Genomic DNA, 18,237 nt, shown 5'->3' with positions numbered 1-18,237 from the left:
CCCGTCCCCTGGCTGACCCAGGGGAAGAAAAGTCCTCTGAGAGCCATGACTTGTTCATCTTGGTTCTTTTAGAGACACAGCGAGGGGACTCCAACCACAGTCTCCCTCGTTTCCACTCACTGGGCCACACACACCCCACTTGACTGGCATCGGTTGAGCTCCCTTTTGAAAAAGAAAAAGATGCTTTGCATGAAGCACTCTCAAAAATACGCGTGCCTTTCCCGTCCCCTGGCTGACCCAGGGGAAGAAAAGTCCTCTGAGAGCCATGACTTGTTCATCTTGGTTCTTTTAGAGACACAGCGAGGGGACTCCAACCACAGTCTCCCTCGTTGCCACTCACTGGGCCACACACACCCCACTTGACTGGCATCGGTTGAGCTCCCTTTTGAAAAAGAAAAAGATGCTTTGCATGAAGCACTCTCAAAAATACGCGTGCCTTTCCCGTCCCCTGGCTGACCCAGGGGAAGAAAAGTCCTCTGAGAGCCATGACTTGTTCATCTTGGTTCTTTTAGAGACACAGCGAGGGGACTCCAACCACAGTCTCCCTCGTTGCCACTCACTGGGCCACACACACCCCACTTGACTGGCATCGGTTGAGCTCCCTTTTGAAAAAGAAAAAGATGCTTTGCATGAAGCACTCTCAAAAATACGCGTGCCTTTCCCGTCCCCTGGCTGACCCAGGGGAAGAAAAGTCCTCTGAGAGCCATGACTTGTTCATCTTGGTTCTTTTAGAGACACAGCGAGGGGACTTCAACCACAGTCTCCCTCGTTGCCACTCACTGGGCCACACACACCCCACTTGACTGGCATCGGTTGAGCTCCCTTTTGAAAAAGAAAAAGATGCTTTGCATGAAGCACTCTCAAAAATACGCGTGCCTTTCCCGTCCCCTGGCTGACCCAGGGGAAGAAAAGTCCTCTGAGAGCCATGACTTGTTCATCTTGGTTCTTTTAGAGACACAGCGAGGGGACTCCAACCACAGTCTCCCTCGTTTCCACTCACTGGGCCACACACACCCCACTTGACTGGCATCGGTTGAGCTCCCTTTTGAAAAAGAAAAAGATGCTTTGCATGAAGCACTCTCAAAAATACGCGTGCCTTTCCCGTCCCCTGGCTGACCCAGGGGAAGAAAAGTCCTCTGAGAGCCATGACTTGTTCATCTTGGTTCTTTTAGAGACACAGCGAGGGGACTCCAACCACAGTCTCCCTCGTTGCCACTCACTGGGCCACACACACCCCACTTGACTGGCATCGGTTGAGCTCCCTTTTGAAAAAGAAAAAGATGCTTTGCATGAAGCACTCTCAAAAATACGCGTGCCTTTCCCGTCCCCTGGCTGACCCAGGGGAAGAAAAGTCCTCTGAGAGCCATGACTTGTTCATCTTGGTTCTTTTAGAGACACAGCGAGGGGACTCCAACCACAGTCTCCCTCGTTTCCACTCACTGGGCCACACACACCCCACTTGACTGGCATCGGTTGAGCTCCCTTTTGAAAAAGAAAAAGATGCTTTGCATGAAGCACTCTCAAAAATACGCGTGCCTTTCCCGTCCCCTGGCTGACCCAGGGGAAGAAAAGTCCTCTGAGAGCCATGACTTGTTCATCTTGGTTCTTTTAGAGACACAGCGAGGGGACTCCAACCACAGTCTCCCTCGTTTCCACTCACTGGGCCACACACACCCCACTTGACTGGCATCGGTTGAGCTCCCTTTTGAAAAAGAAAAAGATGCTTTGCATGAAGCACTCTCAAAAATACGCGTGCCTTTCCCGTCCCCTGGCTGACCCAGGGGAAGAAAAGTCCTCTGAGAGCCATGACTTGTTCATCTTGGTTCTTTTAGAGACACAGCGAGGGGACTCCAACCACAGTCTCCCTCGTTTCTACTCACTGGGCCACACACACCCCACTTGACTGGCATCGGTTGAGCTCCCTTTTGAAAAAGAAAAAGATGCTTTGCATGAAGCACTCTCAAAAATACGCGTGCCTTTCCCGTCCCCTGGCTGACCCAGGGGAAGAAAAGTCCTCTGAGAGCCATGTCCACATTGTCAGTGGACAGACACGTGTGCTTATCTGCCAGCAGACCCACAGCAGCACTGAAGACAGGTTCCGAGAGAACGCTGGCTGCAGGACACGACAAGATCCCCAAGACGTACGTGGCGAGCTCAGGCAATTTATAAAGATTGGAAGCCAAGAATGAGCAGGGCTCAAGTTGCACATTAATGGAATCGATGTTTCCTTGCATATACTCATATATCTGTGTGTCCTCCTCTTTTTCCTTGTCCAGCTGTTTTGTTTTCGCATGAGTATATGTCCTTGTCACTTTCCAATGTGTTTGAGTTGTTTGTCACCTTTAGGACACCTTTGAGGGTGTTTTCTAGGTGTTTTTCTGTGTTTGTGATTGCCTGCCATTGTTTCCTATTGGCTCGAGTTCGGTTCGTCGAACGTTCGACGAACCGAACTCGAACGGGAGGTCCGTTCGGCGAACCAACCTCGAGCCGAACCGCGACCGGTTCGCTCATCTCTAGTCATGATAACACTTGTACCATCTTTTCATTTAGATTCCACCTACAATTATTTACCGATTCCAGTTCTGAAATAGGCTTTCATGATCTACTCACTAGAATTCTCAAGTGCATAAGGTACTGAGACATATACATGTTCACACCATTATAAAGAACAAAGTATAAACATTGAGGTTTTTCTCACACCCATGTTCCTGTGTTCTTTGATATGATATGTGTTCATTTCCTTCACTATATAGGATTGCAAGTTTTCCATTTGTACCTTAATGGCAATGACGCTATACAATTGAACACATATCATCCTGTTATCCATATAGGTGTGTATTTACCTGCTTGACTATTTTTGGTTGTTTGATCCAGAATGTTTCTCCAGATAGGTCATGTGGAAATTTTCTTTCCTCAGTACAAATGTTTTCACTATGGCTTTGGAAAAATTTTTTGTATGTGCATCATGGTCATTTGACCCATTGTACTCTCAAGTAGCAATATATTGTACTGTTATGTTGTACTATGTACTAATTACGTGTTTATATGGTTTTGTAACCCTTTATGATCTTAGATAACTTTATCCTTGATAAAGACCTAAAAACAAGGTCGAAACGTTGGATGAATTATCCTTTTGCACAAATAAAGAATTTTCAGCATTCCAAGAGTTCTTTTCTTACGTTATTGATCACTATAGTGTGCCAGAGCTATTTCTATTGAATTGACTCTTATTTTTTCTGAGCACCTGCTATATACACAGTGACCCAGACATATTCAAGTTTCATTCAGAAGGCAGAGGGAAGCCTTAGCAGCTGAGCCTATATCTTGGCTTGTGAGCATTAGAACAGGCCGGCGATTACAGGGTAACATGAAAAATGTCCAGCTTGCATTATGACTAGAACATGACAATATCCTTTTAAGTACTAACCTATGATGCGTTCCTAAGCAGTTGATGTTATATGTTCTACATTTCATTTTCTGCATACTTTACAAGTAGTAGAATTTGCTTTGATATAGGCAACTGGATTTTCACAATGAAAAGGCAAAGGATAACGCCCGAAAAAGACGCCATACATTATGTCAGTGCCATCACTGACAAACCTGGATTGACCATGAAATACATCAATCCCCTTAAAGGTGAGTTAAAACAAGTTTTAACTAAATTGCCTTAATATTGTCATGCATTAGAATGACTGTCTTAGGTAATGATAAATATTTTCTACAGGAAGAGGAGTGTTTGCTGAAACTGAAATCGAAAAAGGGAGTTTTGTTGCAGAATATCGAGGCGAGCTCACGTATGCACTTACGATGGTAGACAACTACTCGAGATTTATGGTTGTGGTACAAGTCAAAGATCTAATGGCCCATACTGCAGCGAAGGTCTTCCAAGCACACTTATGCAGACCTCATGGCTACTCAGAGAGAGTCCTCACAGATCAAGGCACAGCCTTTGAAGCGGAAATCTTCAAGGACTTCTGCAGCTTTTACCGATGCAGGAAGATGCGCACTACACCCTACCATGCTCAAACCAATGGTTATCAACCTGCTCAGGACTTTACCCCATATTCCAGATGTGGCCTTACAAGTGATTTATAGAGGGGTAACAATACGTTGGGATCACCGGATCTAATCTCCCTTTTTATACACCCTAAAATCTTGTTTGCTTTAGAATAAACAATAACATCATAAAGGTATAGCAGTACCGTTTCAAAGTTTCGGTGTCCCAAGCAGCATTCCATCAGCCTCTGGAAGGTTCCTGGCAAATTGCACAGCTCGAAGGGCATGCTTTTGAACTCGCAGAGACCCATCGGGGTGGCAAAGGCGGTCTTCTCCCGGTCTGCCTCAGCAACGGACACTTGCCAATAGCGACTAGTGAGATCAAGGGTAGAAAAATAATTTGCAGTTCTCAATGCAGCTAGCTATTCCTCAATACAGGGGAGTGGTGCTGTCCTTCTTCTTTAACAGGACCAACGGAGCTGCCCAGAGGCTACAACTGTCACGGATAACCCCAGCCTCCTTCATGTTGCTCAACATGTCCTTGGTACACTGGTAATGTGCAGGTAGTTTTGGCTTATATCTCTCTTTGATGGGTGGGTGTGCACTTGTGGGGATGTAGTGTTTGACCCCTTTTATTCTTCAAAAGTCTAGCGGATGTTTGCTGAAGACTTGCTCGTATTCTTGCACTAGCCTGTAGACCCCCTTCTTGTGATGTGAAGGTGTGGAGTCAGTGCCTACGTGTAATTCCTTACACCACTCCTCTGGCTGACTTGGTGAGCTGTCACTGAATGGGTGGGCTGAAGCAATGGTGGATGCTGCTGTTTGGATAGCATGTGTATCTACTGAGAACAGCTTATCAATGGTGGCAAATCGGAGCAGCTTAATCTCTTGCTCTCCGCAGTTCAACACTCTCATGGGCACTCTTCCCTTCCATATTAATGAATAAAACTATGATGTAAATAGCATATAGATACCCCACAAATGCAGATAAAAGTAGGTTATGGGAAAAGGGGGAAGAGAGAAACAGGAAAATAGTGGAATAAAGTATACCTTCCAGGTGGGAGAGGAAATGGCAGCACAGCCAGTGGAGGTGAAGCAAGGGGAGCCTGCAACTAAAGAGTTGAGAGCGTTATCACATGGTGACTGAGCCTGATTGTAACAGGAGCATAGAGGTGCCGATCCTGTCTTACCTGTGTTGGTGTAGAAGTGGGTGTCCTGTGGTGGAGTCAGCTATGTGCAGTGGTGGCCGTGGGTTCTTTTATGTGCGACCGTAGTAATAGCTGCGCCCACTTCCTGTATGGGAGTGGAATGCAGTGAGGGTAATGGAACGCACGCCTGCGCATTTGTGTTTAACGTCGCGCATGTGCAGAACGGAGAAAAGGCTGCGCTCACTTCCTAATGAAAGGGAGTGAGACGCATCTGGGAAGGGAAGGGAAAAGATTAGGGTTTGGGGATGATGAAAGGGCTTTCTACGGGCAAGGATGGCAAAGGGTGGCAGTGACGGAAAGTCAGGCAGCCTGTCCTGTCCTGTCCTGTCCGTCCGTCTTTTTGTATCATGAATTGGAAAGACTGCAAGGGGGAGGGGAGGTGCTTGTGTCCAAAAGGAGGAGTTATTCAGATTCATTGCAGTGGGCGGCGGCTGCAAAAAGCACCATTCTTCTTGTTTTTGCTCTGCAAAACAGCCTTTTCAAGGGTTGGCTTGGGTGACAAAATGTCTTCTGTAGGCGTGGGTTTGTCTCCCTCTCCCTAAGATGTGTCCGGTATAGGCCAGGGTGCCACTCAAGGCCGTAACCAATTCGGGTTATAGCTTCTCGGCCTTTTGGCTAAGATCAAGTGTAGTTTCGGAGGACGCTACCTTGGTCGGTACTGGAAGGTGCCTGGGATTGCACGTCTGCCGGCCTTGAGGAACTGTGTGCGCCTTCTGGTGACACATAGCCCTCTTGTGCCTGGACGGTTTCCAGGCAACGGGAGGCGATCACCTTTGTTATTTTGAAGTCCTACTGATAAACAGAAAAAAAAAAAAATTAAATCTGTTCTTATCAGTTTAATATCTGATACGTCCCCTCTCTGGGGACCATATATTAAATGGATTTTTAGAACAAGGAGATGGAAAAAATCTTGCTCTGTCCACTCCACGCATTGACCTGGTATTGCAGTACCTCCAGGACCGGTGCACCCCTTCTTAACCCAGTTTCCAAAAGCAGAACTCAATTCACCTGATTCAAATGAGCCCCATTAGTGAATTGAAAGAAAGCAAAAACTTTATATGCACCTCAATTTGGCCAATTCACTTTTCACACTTTCACCCTTTTTTTTATCTTTCACACCTTTTACTTGCTTTATTGATGCAAAAAGCTGTGCCAAATAGCAAACTCATCTCCACTCAACTTGACCAACTCTGCTATGTCCCGTGCAGTATCTTATTCTCAGTCTTATCTAGATCATTTGCAATTGAATAGAATAGATCCCTTTTGGCTGCTTATGACTGTGTAAAATATGTAGCTTTACTGGGCTGGGATGAGAGAATCCATTGAAGCATGGTGTAGGGATTGTGGTTCCTGTGTGCTAAGAAGAGAGGCTGGCACCAGCCAGAAAGCCCCATTGCAGCCAATAATCACTTAATAACTTTTTCAACTTGTCATCATATGGGAGGCCTTCCATTCCTTGTAGTAGTCTAGTTGCCCACCTTTGAACTGACTCTAACTTCTGAATGTCCTTATTAAAATGTGGAGCCCAAAACTGGTTCCCATATTCCAGATGTAGCCTTACAAGTGATTTATAGAGGTGTAACAATACGTTGGGATCACGGGATCTAATCTCCCTTTTTATACACCCTAAAATCTTGTCCCAAGCAGCATTCCATCAGCCTCTGGAAGGTTCCTGGCGCATTGCACAGCTCGAAGGGCATGCTTTTGAACTCGCAGAGACCCATAGGGGTGGCGAAGGCGGTCTTCTCCCGGTCTGCCTCAGCAACGGACACTTGCCAATAGTGACTAGTGAGATCAAGGGTAGAAAAATAATTTGCAGTTCTCAATGCAGCTAGCGATTCCTCAATACGGGGAATGGTGCCGTCCTTCTTTTTTAACAGGATCAACAGAGCTGCCCAAAGGCTACAACTGTCACGGATAACCCCAGCCGCCTTCATATTGCTCAACATGTCCTTGGTACACTGGCAATGTGAAGGTGGTATTGGCTTATAGCTCTCTTTGATGGGTGGGTGTGCACCTGTGGGGATGTGGTGGTGGACCCCTTTTATTCCCCCAAAATCTAGCGGGCTTCCCACCGGTAACCCGCTCCCCAGCTTGGATGGATGCTGAGGGAGCCCCTTTTGCCCGCAGGCTCTGGCCCTGGGAACTGTAGCCTTGGCGGTGACTGTGCTTCCCTCTACGGTGTGAGCTGTTGCCTTCAATCGGGTCTTGACTGCTGGGAAACCCTGGAGGTTCCTGTCGCTAACGGATTTGACCGGTTTTACGGCGACTCCTAGCCTGGTCGGGGTCCGTAGGCCCTGCCGGATGGTGCTGGCTTCTCTTCACTCCCCGATCTGGTACCGGCGGGCCACCGCCCATCCCCGGTCCGTACGGTTCACTCCAATCAGCCTCTCCTGCAGAAGGTCACCACCGTCTGCCAACCTTGCTGAGTGCCCGGGCCACACACACGGACACGGTCAGTCTCCTCTCCTCTTCACTTCTCTAACTCCAAAACTGATCTCTAATCTGACTCCTTTTCCCGCCTCCAGGACTGTGAACTCCTCGGTGGGTGGGATCAACCGCCTGGCCCACCCCCTGGTGTGGACATCAGCCCCTGGAGGAAGGCAACTAGGATTTGTGTTTAGCTTCGGTGTGCCTAGCCGGAGTGTAGAGCGTGTTGGTGTAGTACCTGTGACGACCTGGCTTGTCCAGGGCGCCACATTCCCCTATAGTAAAATGCAGACCGTCCGCGGGCTGCCCGTCCATCACCGGTTTTATTTTCACAACTGAAAAAGAATAAAACGGTAAAACATGTAAAAGCATCATAAACATTTTACAACGGTACAGCTTCCGCTCTTCTCCCACCCAAACAACCTGGCCCTGATGCTGCCCCTAAGAAGCGGGCAGCACCCCTTGACCCCAGTCCAGCACCAAGTTGCCCGAGCGGGTTCTGTCTCTTTCAGGGGGCCCACGTCCAAGGGGACCCCTGAACCCCCGGAGGATCGCCACCGGTTACGGTAGTGGCGGGCCTAGGCCATCCCTTTCCTCCAGGCCCATCCTCCCAAATCAGCCTCTCCGGAGGCGGTAACGGTCTCAAGCCAACAAACATTTTTATTTACATTGCACTAAGTTTGTGGTTGCCCTGCAAGTTCTCGGGCTTGTCCGTAAGCAGTTCCTTACGCAATGGTTGCACAGTCCCTACGGGGACAACAGTTGCCGGCAACGGCCGGTTTAATCACGGTTCAATCAGGTAAACTTCTTTGGTTGATCATCTTTACTTATCATTTAAAACTTTCAAACTGGTACACTCAACACATAAAGCCCCCCCCTTTTAAAGAGTAGTTTCCCTGTACCTAAGTGGGGGTCTACCTAGGTTGGGGCGAGTGGACCTTCGGGATCCGGTGTCAGTGGTGACAGGCAGTGGGGCAGAGGGAACAGTCAGTTCCTCCTCCCTGCTATCATGTGGGGCAGGCGGAGGCGTAGGGGAGCTGGGTACAGGTACATCCCTGGGCACTGGCTCGCGGTTAACCGTTTCCATCATTTCTTCATCCACGGGTTGTGGGAACAGTATCACTGGAAGGATCACCGCACCGTTCTGTGTAGGCCAGTCTGCTGGAAAATCACCCATCATGGTGTGGATTACCTCTTTTTCCTTCTCCACTGGACTGGGAACTGGAGCCTCATCCGCTACTCTCAATGCTGGTGGGCACTTCTTCAGGTGGTCTCGGGAAACCGTGGCCAAAGTCCCCCCCTGGTCACGGCTGATCTGGTAGGCCTTCCCATTCTCCCATCCTGTGGGCTGGACTACATACGGGGTTTTTTCCCATTGATCATCCAGCTTGTGGGCCCTTCTTTTCCGCTTCAGCACTACATCCCCAGGTTGGAAGGAACCGGCAGGCGCCTTCTTGTTGAAGCACTGCTCCTGTTGTCCCCGACTCCGGCACAAGTTCTTTTCAACATACTCCTGGACCTGTCGGTACTGTGTCCTCCGCCGAGTGTCCCATTCAGCTGTCGACAGGAGTGCTTCTGAAGCTTCCAAGCCCATTTCCAGATCCACTGGTAGCCGGCCGGGACGAGCTCTCATCAGGTATGCTGGAGTGCATTTCGTAGAGCTGGAAGGGATGTTGTTGTACATATCGACCAGGTCAGGTAGATTCTCCAGCCACAGGTTCCGCTCTTCCAGTGGTAACGTCTTGAGGAGGCCCAGGACCAAGTGGTTCATCTTTTCACAAATGCCATTGGTTTGGGCGTGGTAAGGCGTGGTCCGGATTTTCTTGCAGCCGTACAACTGGCAGAATTCCTGGAATACCTCTGCTTCAAAGGCCGGACCCTGGTCGGTAAGCACCCTCTCCGGGTACCAATGCGGTCAACAGAAATAAGCCTGGAAAGCCTTAGCAGCGGTGCGGCCGGTTAAGTCCTTAACTGGGACAACCACCAGGAACCTCGAGTAGTGGTCTACGATGGTCAGAGCGTAGGTGTACCCACTTCGGCTGGGGGTGAGCTTTACATGGTCAAGGGCAACCAGCTCCAGCGGTTGGTGTGTAATGATCGGGTGTAGGGGTGCCTTCTGGCTGGCCTCGTCCTTCCTTCTCAATGCGCAAGGGCCACATTCTCGGCACCAGGCCTCCACAGATTCCCGCATTCCACTCCAATAGAACCGCTCTCTTAACAACATCTCTAGCTTCTTCCACCCGAAGTGCACTGCACCATCATGGTATGCTTGCAGGACGGTGGGCACGTTAGCCTGGGGAATCACCAGCTGGCGGATCTTCTCGTGAGTCTTTGGATTAATCAGCTCGCGATACAACTTCCCCTGGTGTTGGTATAGCCGGGTCCATTCTTGCCACAGACGTTGGGCTTCGGCAGGGGCAGCAGGGTCTATCCCAGCAGAACCCTGTTCCACTAGAGTCTTGACCAGGCGGACAGCAGGTGCCTGGTCCTGAGCTTCCTGCCAGTCCTGTCGGGGCAGCGGATCCAGGTTCACCCGTTGTTGGTAGACGTGCACCTTCTCAGTGAATGGCCGGTGAAATGCAGGCAACTCGATCTCTTCGAGGTCATCATCCTCTGGCCCCTCTTCCGACAGGTGGGGCATCCGGGAGAGTGCATTGGCATTGACGTTGGTACGGCCGGCCCGGTACTTGATGGTGAAATCGTAGTTGGCTAACCTGGTCACCCACCGCTGCTCCAACGCGCCCAGCTTGGCCGTATCTAGATGGGTCAGCAGGTTATTGTCTGTGTACGCGGTGAACTTGGCTGCTGCCAGGTAATGGCGGAACCGCTCGGTGATAGCCCACACCAGTGCCAAGAGCTCAAGCTTGAAGGAGATGTAGTTCTCAGGGTTCCTCTCAGTCGGTCGGAGTTTTCGGCTAGCATAAGCTATTACCTTTTCCCTTCTGTCTTGGACCTGGGATAGAACAGCCCCCAAGCCCACATTGCTGGCGTCGGTGTAGAGGATGAATGGGCGGCTGTAGTCAGGGTACGCTAGGATTTCCTCTCCGGTCAGGGCTGTTCTCAGCTGGCGGAAGGATTCCTCATGCTTTTCTTCCCACACCAATAGGGCTACTAGGGATCTACCACCCTTGGTCTGTCCTACGAGGAGGTCTTGCATGGGGGCAGCCATCTTTGTGTACCCCTTAATGAAGCGACGGTAATATCCCACCAGGCCCAGAAACTGCCTCACTTCCCTCACTGTGGTCGGTCTCGGCCAGTCTTGGATGGCGGTGATCTTCTCGGGGTTGGGGGCGACACCTTCCGCACCAACCACATGTCCTAGGTACTGCACTCTGGGTTTCAGCAGATGACACTTTGAGGGCTTCAACTTCATCCCATACTTGGCAAGGGACGCGAACACCTCGGCTAGGTGCTCCAGGTGGGCTTCATACGTCTGTGAGTACACAATCACATCATCCAAGTACAGCAAAACGGTCCCATAGGCAGTCTTCTCTCGGTCTTCCGGTGCCACGGCCACCTGCCAGTACCCGCTGGTGAGGTCAAGGGTGGAGAAGTAGTTAGCGGTTCTCAGCGAGGCCAGGGACTCTTTGATGCGGGGCAGAGGGTAAGCATCCTTATGCGTTATCTGGTTAATCTTCCGGTAATCCACACACATCCGCATGGTGCCATCCTTCTTCTTAACCAGCACCAACGGAGCGGCCCAGGGACTACAGCTGTCCCTAATAACCCCTGCCTCCTTCATGTTCCTCAACATGTCTTTGGCGCATTGGTAGTGGGCAGGGGGAATAGGCCTGTATCTCTCTTTAATAGGGGAGTGTGTACCGGTAGGGATGGGGTGTTGAACCCCTTTAATCTGCCCAAAATCTAGAGGGTGCTTGCTAAAAACCCGCTCATACTCCTGTACCACCCGGTATACCCCTTCCTTGTGGTGTATGGGGGTATCATCAGTGCCGACATGTAGCTCTCGATACCACTCGCCTAACTCCCCCAGGGATGAGTGGGAACCGGCAGCAGGCGGTGTGACCGGGGGAACGGCTTCATGGATCGTGTGGGGATCTAGAGTGAGCAATTTGGCAAGGGTAGCGTACCGGGTGGTGCATGAATGCACACATTGTCAGGTTTCCGGGTTTTCCAGTCCTCTTTTGAAAGAGCTTGCCCTCGGTTAACATGGAGTTTTATGTTCTGTTGCCCTACTTCCTGTCCAGCTGCTTAAAAGGCCGCCTCTAAGCCTAGTCCAGTGCCTGAGTATACTGCTTGCTGTGTGCTCCTGCTTTGCTGCTGCTGCTACTTGATTACCTTTGGATCCTCCTGAAAATCTACCGACCGACTCTGGACCACACCCGGTTTCTTCAAACTGTGCCCGGACTCCGTCTGCCGTCTTTGGTCAGCACGTCTGCCCGGTTTCTTCCGGTTCATAACCATTCTGGACTTTCATCCCGTACGGACACTTCTGGACTTTACCGCTTGCCCCTTGTGTCCCGGCTGCGGCGCATTTAGGCCTTCCGGGGTTGATTGCCGGACAGTCCCTGTATAGGGGTTCGCTCTGGTGGTCTCCCTGGGGGAGTCTGGTGCGTGGCCCCGGGAATCCCCTTCGCTCCGTTTCAGAAAGGTATTTTCATGTGTTTGTTATACTGTGTATTTCCGTTGTGTATCTACCATGGTTACATATCATAAACATCTTGTACCACAAACTCGTCTCTGGCTGTCATTGCCCTAACGCTATCGAAATCCTCAAAACATACAATAGTATTACATTATACTCAGGCCACAAGAGGATTTCACTGGGGCAATGACTGAGACACGAGGAGTAGATCAGCTCTTTTCTATGATTAACTCCTTGCAGCAGGAGATGGAGGTGGTGCAGACTAAACTTAGAGATATGGAGGCACAGCTGGGCCATGATCACCAGGTACTGGGTCCGGCTATACAGGACTTGCAAGTCAGAGTGGAGGCTCAGGAAGCCGGCCCCACTACGTCCGTATCAGCTGCCGGTATGCCTAGGTTACCCCCATTCCGTTTCAATGGTGACCGTAGTCAGTTTCGTGGATTTGTGAACCAATGTATACTGTTTTTTGATGTACATGCTGATTATTACCGTTCTGACCGGTCCAAAGTGTTATGTATAATTATGTTATTAACCTCACAAGCACTGGCTTGGGCTAATCCTATGATAGAGAACCGGGACATCCGTTTAAATCACCTAGATGATTTTCTGACCGCAATGGCGCAGATGTTTGATGATCCGAATCGCCGTGCTACCGCTGAATCGGCTCTCCTTTCCTTACGTCAGGGAAAGCGTTCTGTAGTTGAATATGCCACTGAGTTCAAGAGGTTAGTGGTAGACACCGACTGGGGAAACAATGCATTATTGTCTGTTTTCAGAAAGGGGTTGTCCGGTACCATCAAGGACGAGTTAGCTCGTTCTGAATCTCCAGGGGATTTTGAACTGTTTCTCCAGCACTGTGTGCGTATTGATACCCGCTTGACGGAACGTAGACAGGAAAAATGGGCAGCTGTAAACCGTGTAAACAACTTTGCATTTCCTTCCAGAGAACCCGCTCTCAGGACGCCACGGGAGGCCGAGGACGTTCCTATGCAAGTGGACTCTCTGCAAAAGCGAGAGACCAATGAACGTCGCGAACACCGGCTCCGTGAGCGTCTGTGTTTCTATTGCGGTCAATCAGACCATTTCTTGATCGACTGCCCGAAACGTCCGAATCGCCCAAATAAGGTATTGGCAGCCATGGCAGAGTGTGACAACACGGACGCAGAGTCCGATATCTCTGAGGCAAGTGGACACTTGGATGCGGTATTTCCCTTGACTGTAATGTCAACCTCACCGAAGGACTCGGAAGGGAAATATACCCATTGCTCGCTCCCCATTCAGATCCGGTGGGAGGGACAGCTAATACCTACCTCTGCAATGATAGATTCTGGGGCAGGGGGAAATTTCATGGACTCCTCTTTTGCCAGGAAACACGGTATCCGGACTCAGCAAAGAGCCTCACCGGTTACCATGGAGACGGTAGACGGATCTCCGTTAATCTCTGGACCAGTTGATCGGGAAACCGTACCGCTAGAGTGCGTCATGAAGCCAGGTCAGCAGGAGACCCTTGTTTTCATGCTAATTTCTTCTCCTCATTTTCCGATTATTTTAGGTATTCCGTGGCTACGGTCTACAAATCCGGTCATCGATTGGGAAACTAAGGAAATATCCTTCCCACCGCAGAGTATTCCGACCATTAGTCCAACTGTTCCGGTTCCAGTAACGCCGAATGCGGAGGGCACTGTACAGGTACCTGTTCTACCCCCGGTGTATAACGACTTTGCGGACATATGCGACAAAAGAAAAGCCGATCGGCTTCCCCCGCATAGACCGTATGATTGCCCCATAGACTTACTCCCAGGGGCGGAGATCCCGTTTGGTCATGTCTACCCGTTGGCGGCACCTGAGCTAGAAGCACTAAAAAACTACATTGATGAAAGTCTGGCGAAGGGATTTATTCGTCCGTCTACCTCACCAGCAGGGGCACCCATCTTTTTTGTGAAAAAGAAAGAGGGGACTCTAAGACCCTGTATTGACTACCGGGAACTGAATAAAATAACCATCCGGAACCGGTATCCGTTACCATTGATTCCTGAGCTATTGGAGAGGGTCCAACAGGCAAAAATATTCACCAAATTGGACCTCCGTGGGGCATACAATCTACTCCGCATACGTCCCGGAGACGAGTGGAAGACCGCGTTCCGATGTCGGTATGGACATTTTGAGTACCTAGTGATGCCTTTTGGACTTTGTAACGCTCCCGCGGCTTTCCAACATCTAGTTAACGATATTTTTAGGGATATCATGGACCAATTCATGGTGATTTATCTGGACGATATCCTAATCTTTTCTGATTCCCTACAGGAACACCAGGAGCACGTCAAGACCGTACTTACCCGGCTGAGGGAAAACCACCTGTACATCAAACTGGAGAAATGCGAATTCCATTGCTCACAGATACAATTCTTAGGTTATGTCATCTCTCCTCAGGGACTGAACATGGAGTCTGGCAAAATACAAGCGATTCTAGACTGGCCGGAACCGGGAAACATCAAAGAGGTACAACGCTTTGTCGGTTTTGCCAACTTTTACCGACGTTTTATCCGTAATTTTTCAGAAATCGTTCGTCCCATCACTCTGTTAACCAAGAAAGGACAGAAGTTTGTGTGGTCCGCCCAGGCCCAGGAAGCCTTCCATCGTCTCAAGGTCTGTTTTACCTCAGCGCCTATATTGGTACATCCGAATCCCGCACTTCCCTTTATCGTGGAAGTCGACGCTTCCGACTACGCATTAGGGGCCATCCTTTCTCAAAGGACTGGGGACAAGAGTCTCTTACATCCGTGTGCTTTCTTTTCCCGCCGGTTGTCCCCTGCAGAAAGGAACTATGACATTGCGGACAAAGAATTGTTAGCGATTATTTCCGCCTTCAAGGAATGGAGACACCACTTACAGGGAGCCGCGCAGCAAGTGATAGTACTCACAGATCATCGTAATCTGGAGTTTCTTAAGTCTGCCAGGTGCCTGTCTCCACGGCAAGCCCGTTGGAGCCTATTCCTTAACCAGTTCAATTTTGTCGTTACATACCGTCCAGGTTCACGTAATGGGAAAGCCGATGCCTTGTCCCGAATCCACGCCGTGGACTCCGTGCCTGGAACCCCGTCTCAGACCGTGTTATCGGATGCCAATTTCGTTGGAGTAATCCAGGACCAGGACTTGTGGAAGGACATCAAGCTGGCCTATGATGGTGACGTATTTCTTGCTGCCCCCCCGAATGATGTAACTCTTGTTCTTCGGAATGGTGTGTGGTTGAGAGAGCGACGCATTTATGTCCCGGAGGCCGTAAGACTTCGGGTTCTCAAGTTGGTCCATGACTCCGTGTTGGCTGGTCATAGGGGGGTACAGAAGACGCAGGAATTTCTGAACCGTTTCTTCTGGTGGCCTACCTGTTTAAAGGACGTAAAGGACTATGTCCACTCATGTGTGGTTTGTGCCCGGTGCAAGGTCCCTCGTGTGGCTCCTACAGGACTCCTCCAACCGTTACCCGTGCCATCTCGCCCTTGGGGGTCTATCTCAATGGATTTTATTGTGGAGTTGCCCGTCTCAGACGGTCACAATACCATTTTAGTGGTGGTGGATCGGTTGACTAAAGCTGCTCACTTTATTCCGTGTGCCGGTCTTCCCTCAGCCGCAGAGACAGTGGATTTGGTTATCCAGAACGTATTCCGATTGCATGGGGTACCAGACGAGATCATCTCTGACCGGGGCGTGCAGTTCACGTCTAGGTTCTGGAAGGGGTTTTGTACGGCACTCCAGATTGATGTCTGTTTGTCTTCTGCATACCATCCTCAGACAAATGGGCAAACCGAACGGACCAATCAAACCCTGGAACAATACCTTCGATGTTATGTCAGCCATCTGCAGGACGATTGGTTGAAGATGCTTCCGTTGGCGGAGTTCTCGTATAACAACACTCAGAGCAGCTCCACTAAGGTAACGCCCTTTTTTGCTAACTTGGGTTACCATCCGACTATTTTGCCTAGGTCACCGGTTGCGGTCTCAGTGCCTGCGGTGGAGGACAGATTGACAGAGCTTCGACAAAATCTGGAGGTTCTAAAGGACAGTGTGGCTACGGCCCAGGAGCGTTACAAGAGGTCGGCAGACACTCACCGGAAACCGGCACCCATGTATAAGGTAGGGGACTCTGTATGGTTGTCCACCAAGAACCTGAGATTGGGTGTCCCTTCGCAGAAGCTGGGACAAAAATTCATCGGTCCATTTAAGATCACCGGGATCGTGAGCCCTGTGGCCTGTCGGCTGCGGTTACCGCACCATCTCAAGGTACACCCGGTCTTTCATGTTTCTCTCCTCAAATCCGTCTCTCCCAATACGTTTCATGGTCGTGTCGTGCCTCCTCCTCCGCCTGTGATGGTCGACGGCGAGGAGCAGTTCGTGGTTGAGGACATTATTGACTCCCGGCTCCATCGTCGTCGGCTTCAGTATCTGGTACGTTGGCAGGGGTACGCCCCCGAGGACGATTCCTGGGAACCGGTGGGTAACATTCGAGCTCCCCGGAAGATCGCTCAGTTTCATCGACGGTACCCGGACAAGCCAGGCCCTGACCCGTCCTGAGGCCGTTTCTGGGGGGGGGAGTAATGTCAGGTTTCCGGGTTTTCCAGTTCTCTTTTTTGCATGAGCTTGCCCTCGGTTAACATGGAGTTTTATGTTCTGTTGCCCTACTTCCTGTCCAGCTGCTTAAAAGGCCGCCTCTAAGCCTAGTCCAGTGCCTGAGTATACGGCTTGCTGTGTGCTCCTGCTTTGCTGCTGCTGCTACTTCTTGATTACCTTTGGATCCTCCTGAAAGTCTACCGACCGACTCTGGACCATACCCGGTTTCTTCAAGCTGTGCCCGGACTCCGTCTGCCGTCTTTGGTCAGCACGTCTGCCCGGTTTCTTCCGGCTCATAACCATTCTGGACTTTCATCCCGTACGGACACTTCTGGACTTTACCACTTGCCCCTTGTGTCCCGGCTGCGGCGCATTTAGGCCTTCCGGGGTTGATTGCCGGACAGTCCCTGTATAGGGGTTCGCTCTGGTGGTCTCCCTGGGGGAGTCCGGTGCGTGGCCCCGGGAATCCCCTTCGCTCCGTTTCAGAAAGGTATTTTCATGTGTTTTGTGTATTTCCGCTGTGTATCTACCGTGGTTACATATTATAAACATCTTGTACCACAAACTCGTCTCTGGTTGTCATTGCCCTAACGCTATCGAAATCCTCAAAACATACAATAGTATTACACACATATTGGTTTTATAATCTTATTGTATTACTTTATATTCTTATTTCACTTGTGCATATCTCCACCATAATCCTGGCTAAGAAATATAGCTTTTTTTGGGGTACACAGGTAGTAAGGTCTTCTTTCTATTTCTTTAGGGGTGATATAGCCTGGTGGAACTCTAGACCTCTAACATTATATATGCACCCTTTTTCTTTATGGTTCTTGGACACCTTATAACATTCTTCCATACATATATATCTTTCTCATAAATTATAAATAATTAGGCATTTTTATATATCTTATTTACATTTTCATAAATAACTTTTTACAAAGCATGGGGGACATTCTCACATACATATAATTTTCATGTACGCATTCTGAAAATTTACGCATAAACCGTACACACTCCTTTTTGTAACAATTTCTATAACTCATTCGCTGAACTCTCATCCCGGATATTCATTCTTACACCGAATTTCCTGTTATAACACAACATTCATGATTTTTATTCAATTTATTTTTATTTTTTAGGTTTATTAGTAGTGATGAGCGAGTACTAAAAAACTCGGGTGCTCGAAGCTCGGGCCGAGCCTCCCAAGATACTCGTGTACTCGGCCCGAGCACCGAGCCCAATGTTATCCTATGGGAGACCCGAGTATTTTTGTGAAATGACCACCGGCAGCATGTAGAAACCCTAAAAATGGCACAAAAGTCTCCGAAGAGTGCTCAAATGACATGGCAACAGCATGGGGAAGACCCCTTGAAGCATTTATCACTCAAA

At 49.6% G+C, this 18,237-nt stretch overlaps 1 pseudogene; it reads left to right on the top strand.

The window, feature by feature from the left end:
• The first annotated feature begins 5,970 nt into the window (after positions 1 to 5,970).
• Positions 5,971 to 6,177, top strand: LOC142260772 (U2 spliceosomal RNA; annotated as a pseudogene).
• The last annotated feature ends 12,060 nt before the right edge of the window (positions 6,178 to 18,237 follow it).

Source organism: Anomaloglossus baeobatrachus, unplaced genomic scaffold (assembly GCF_048569485.1).
Source record: "Anomaloglossus baeobatrachus isolate aAnoBae1 unplaced genomic scaffold, aAnoBae1.hap1 Scaffold_178, whole genome shotgun sequence".
In the NCBI taxonomy this organism is placed as follows: Eukaryota; Metazoa; Chordata; class Amphibia; order Anura; family Aromobatidae; genus Anomaloglossus; species Anomaloglossus baeobatrachus.
This window is presented reverse-complemented; position numbering and strand designations above follow the sequence as displayed.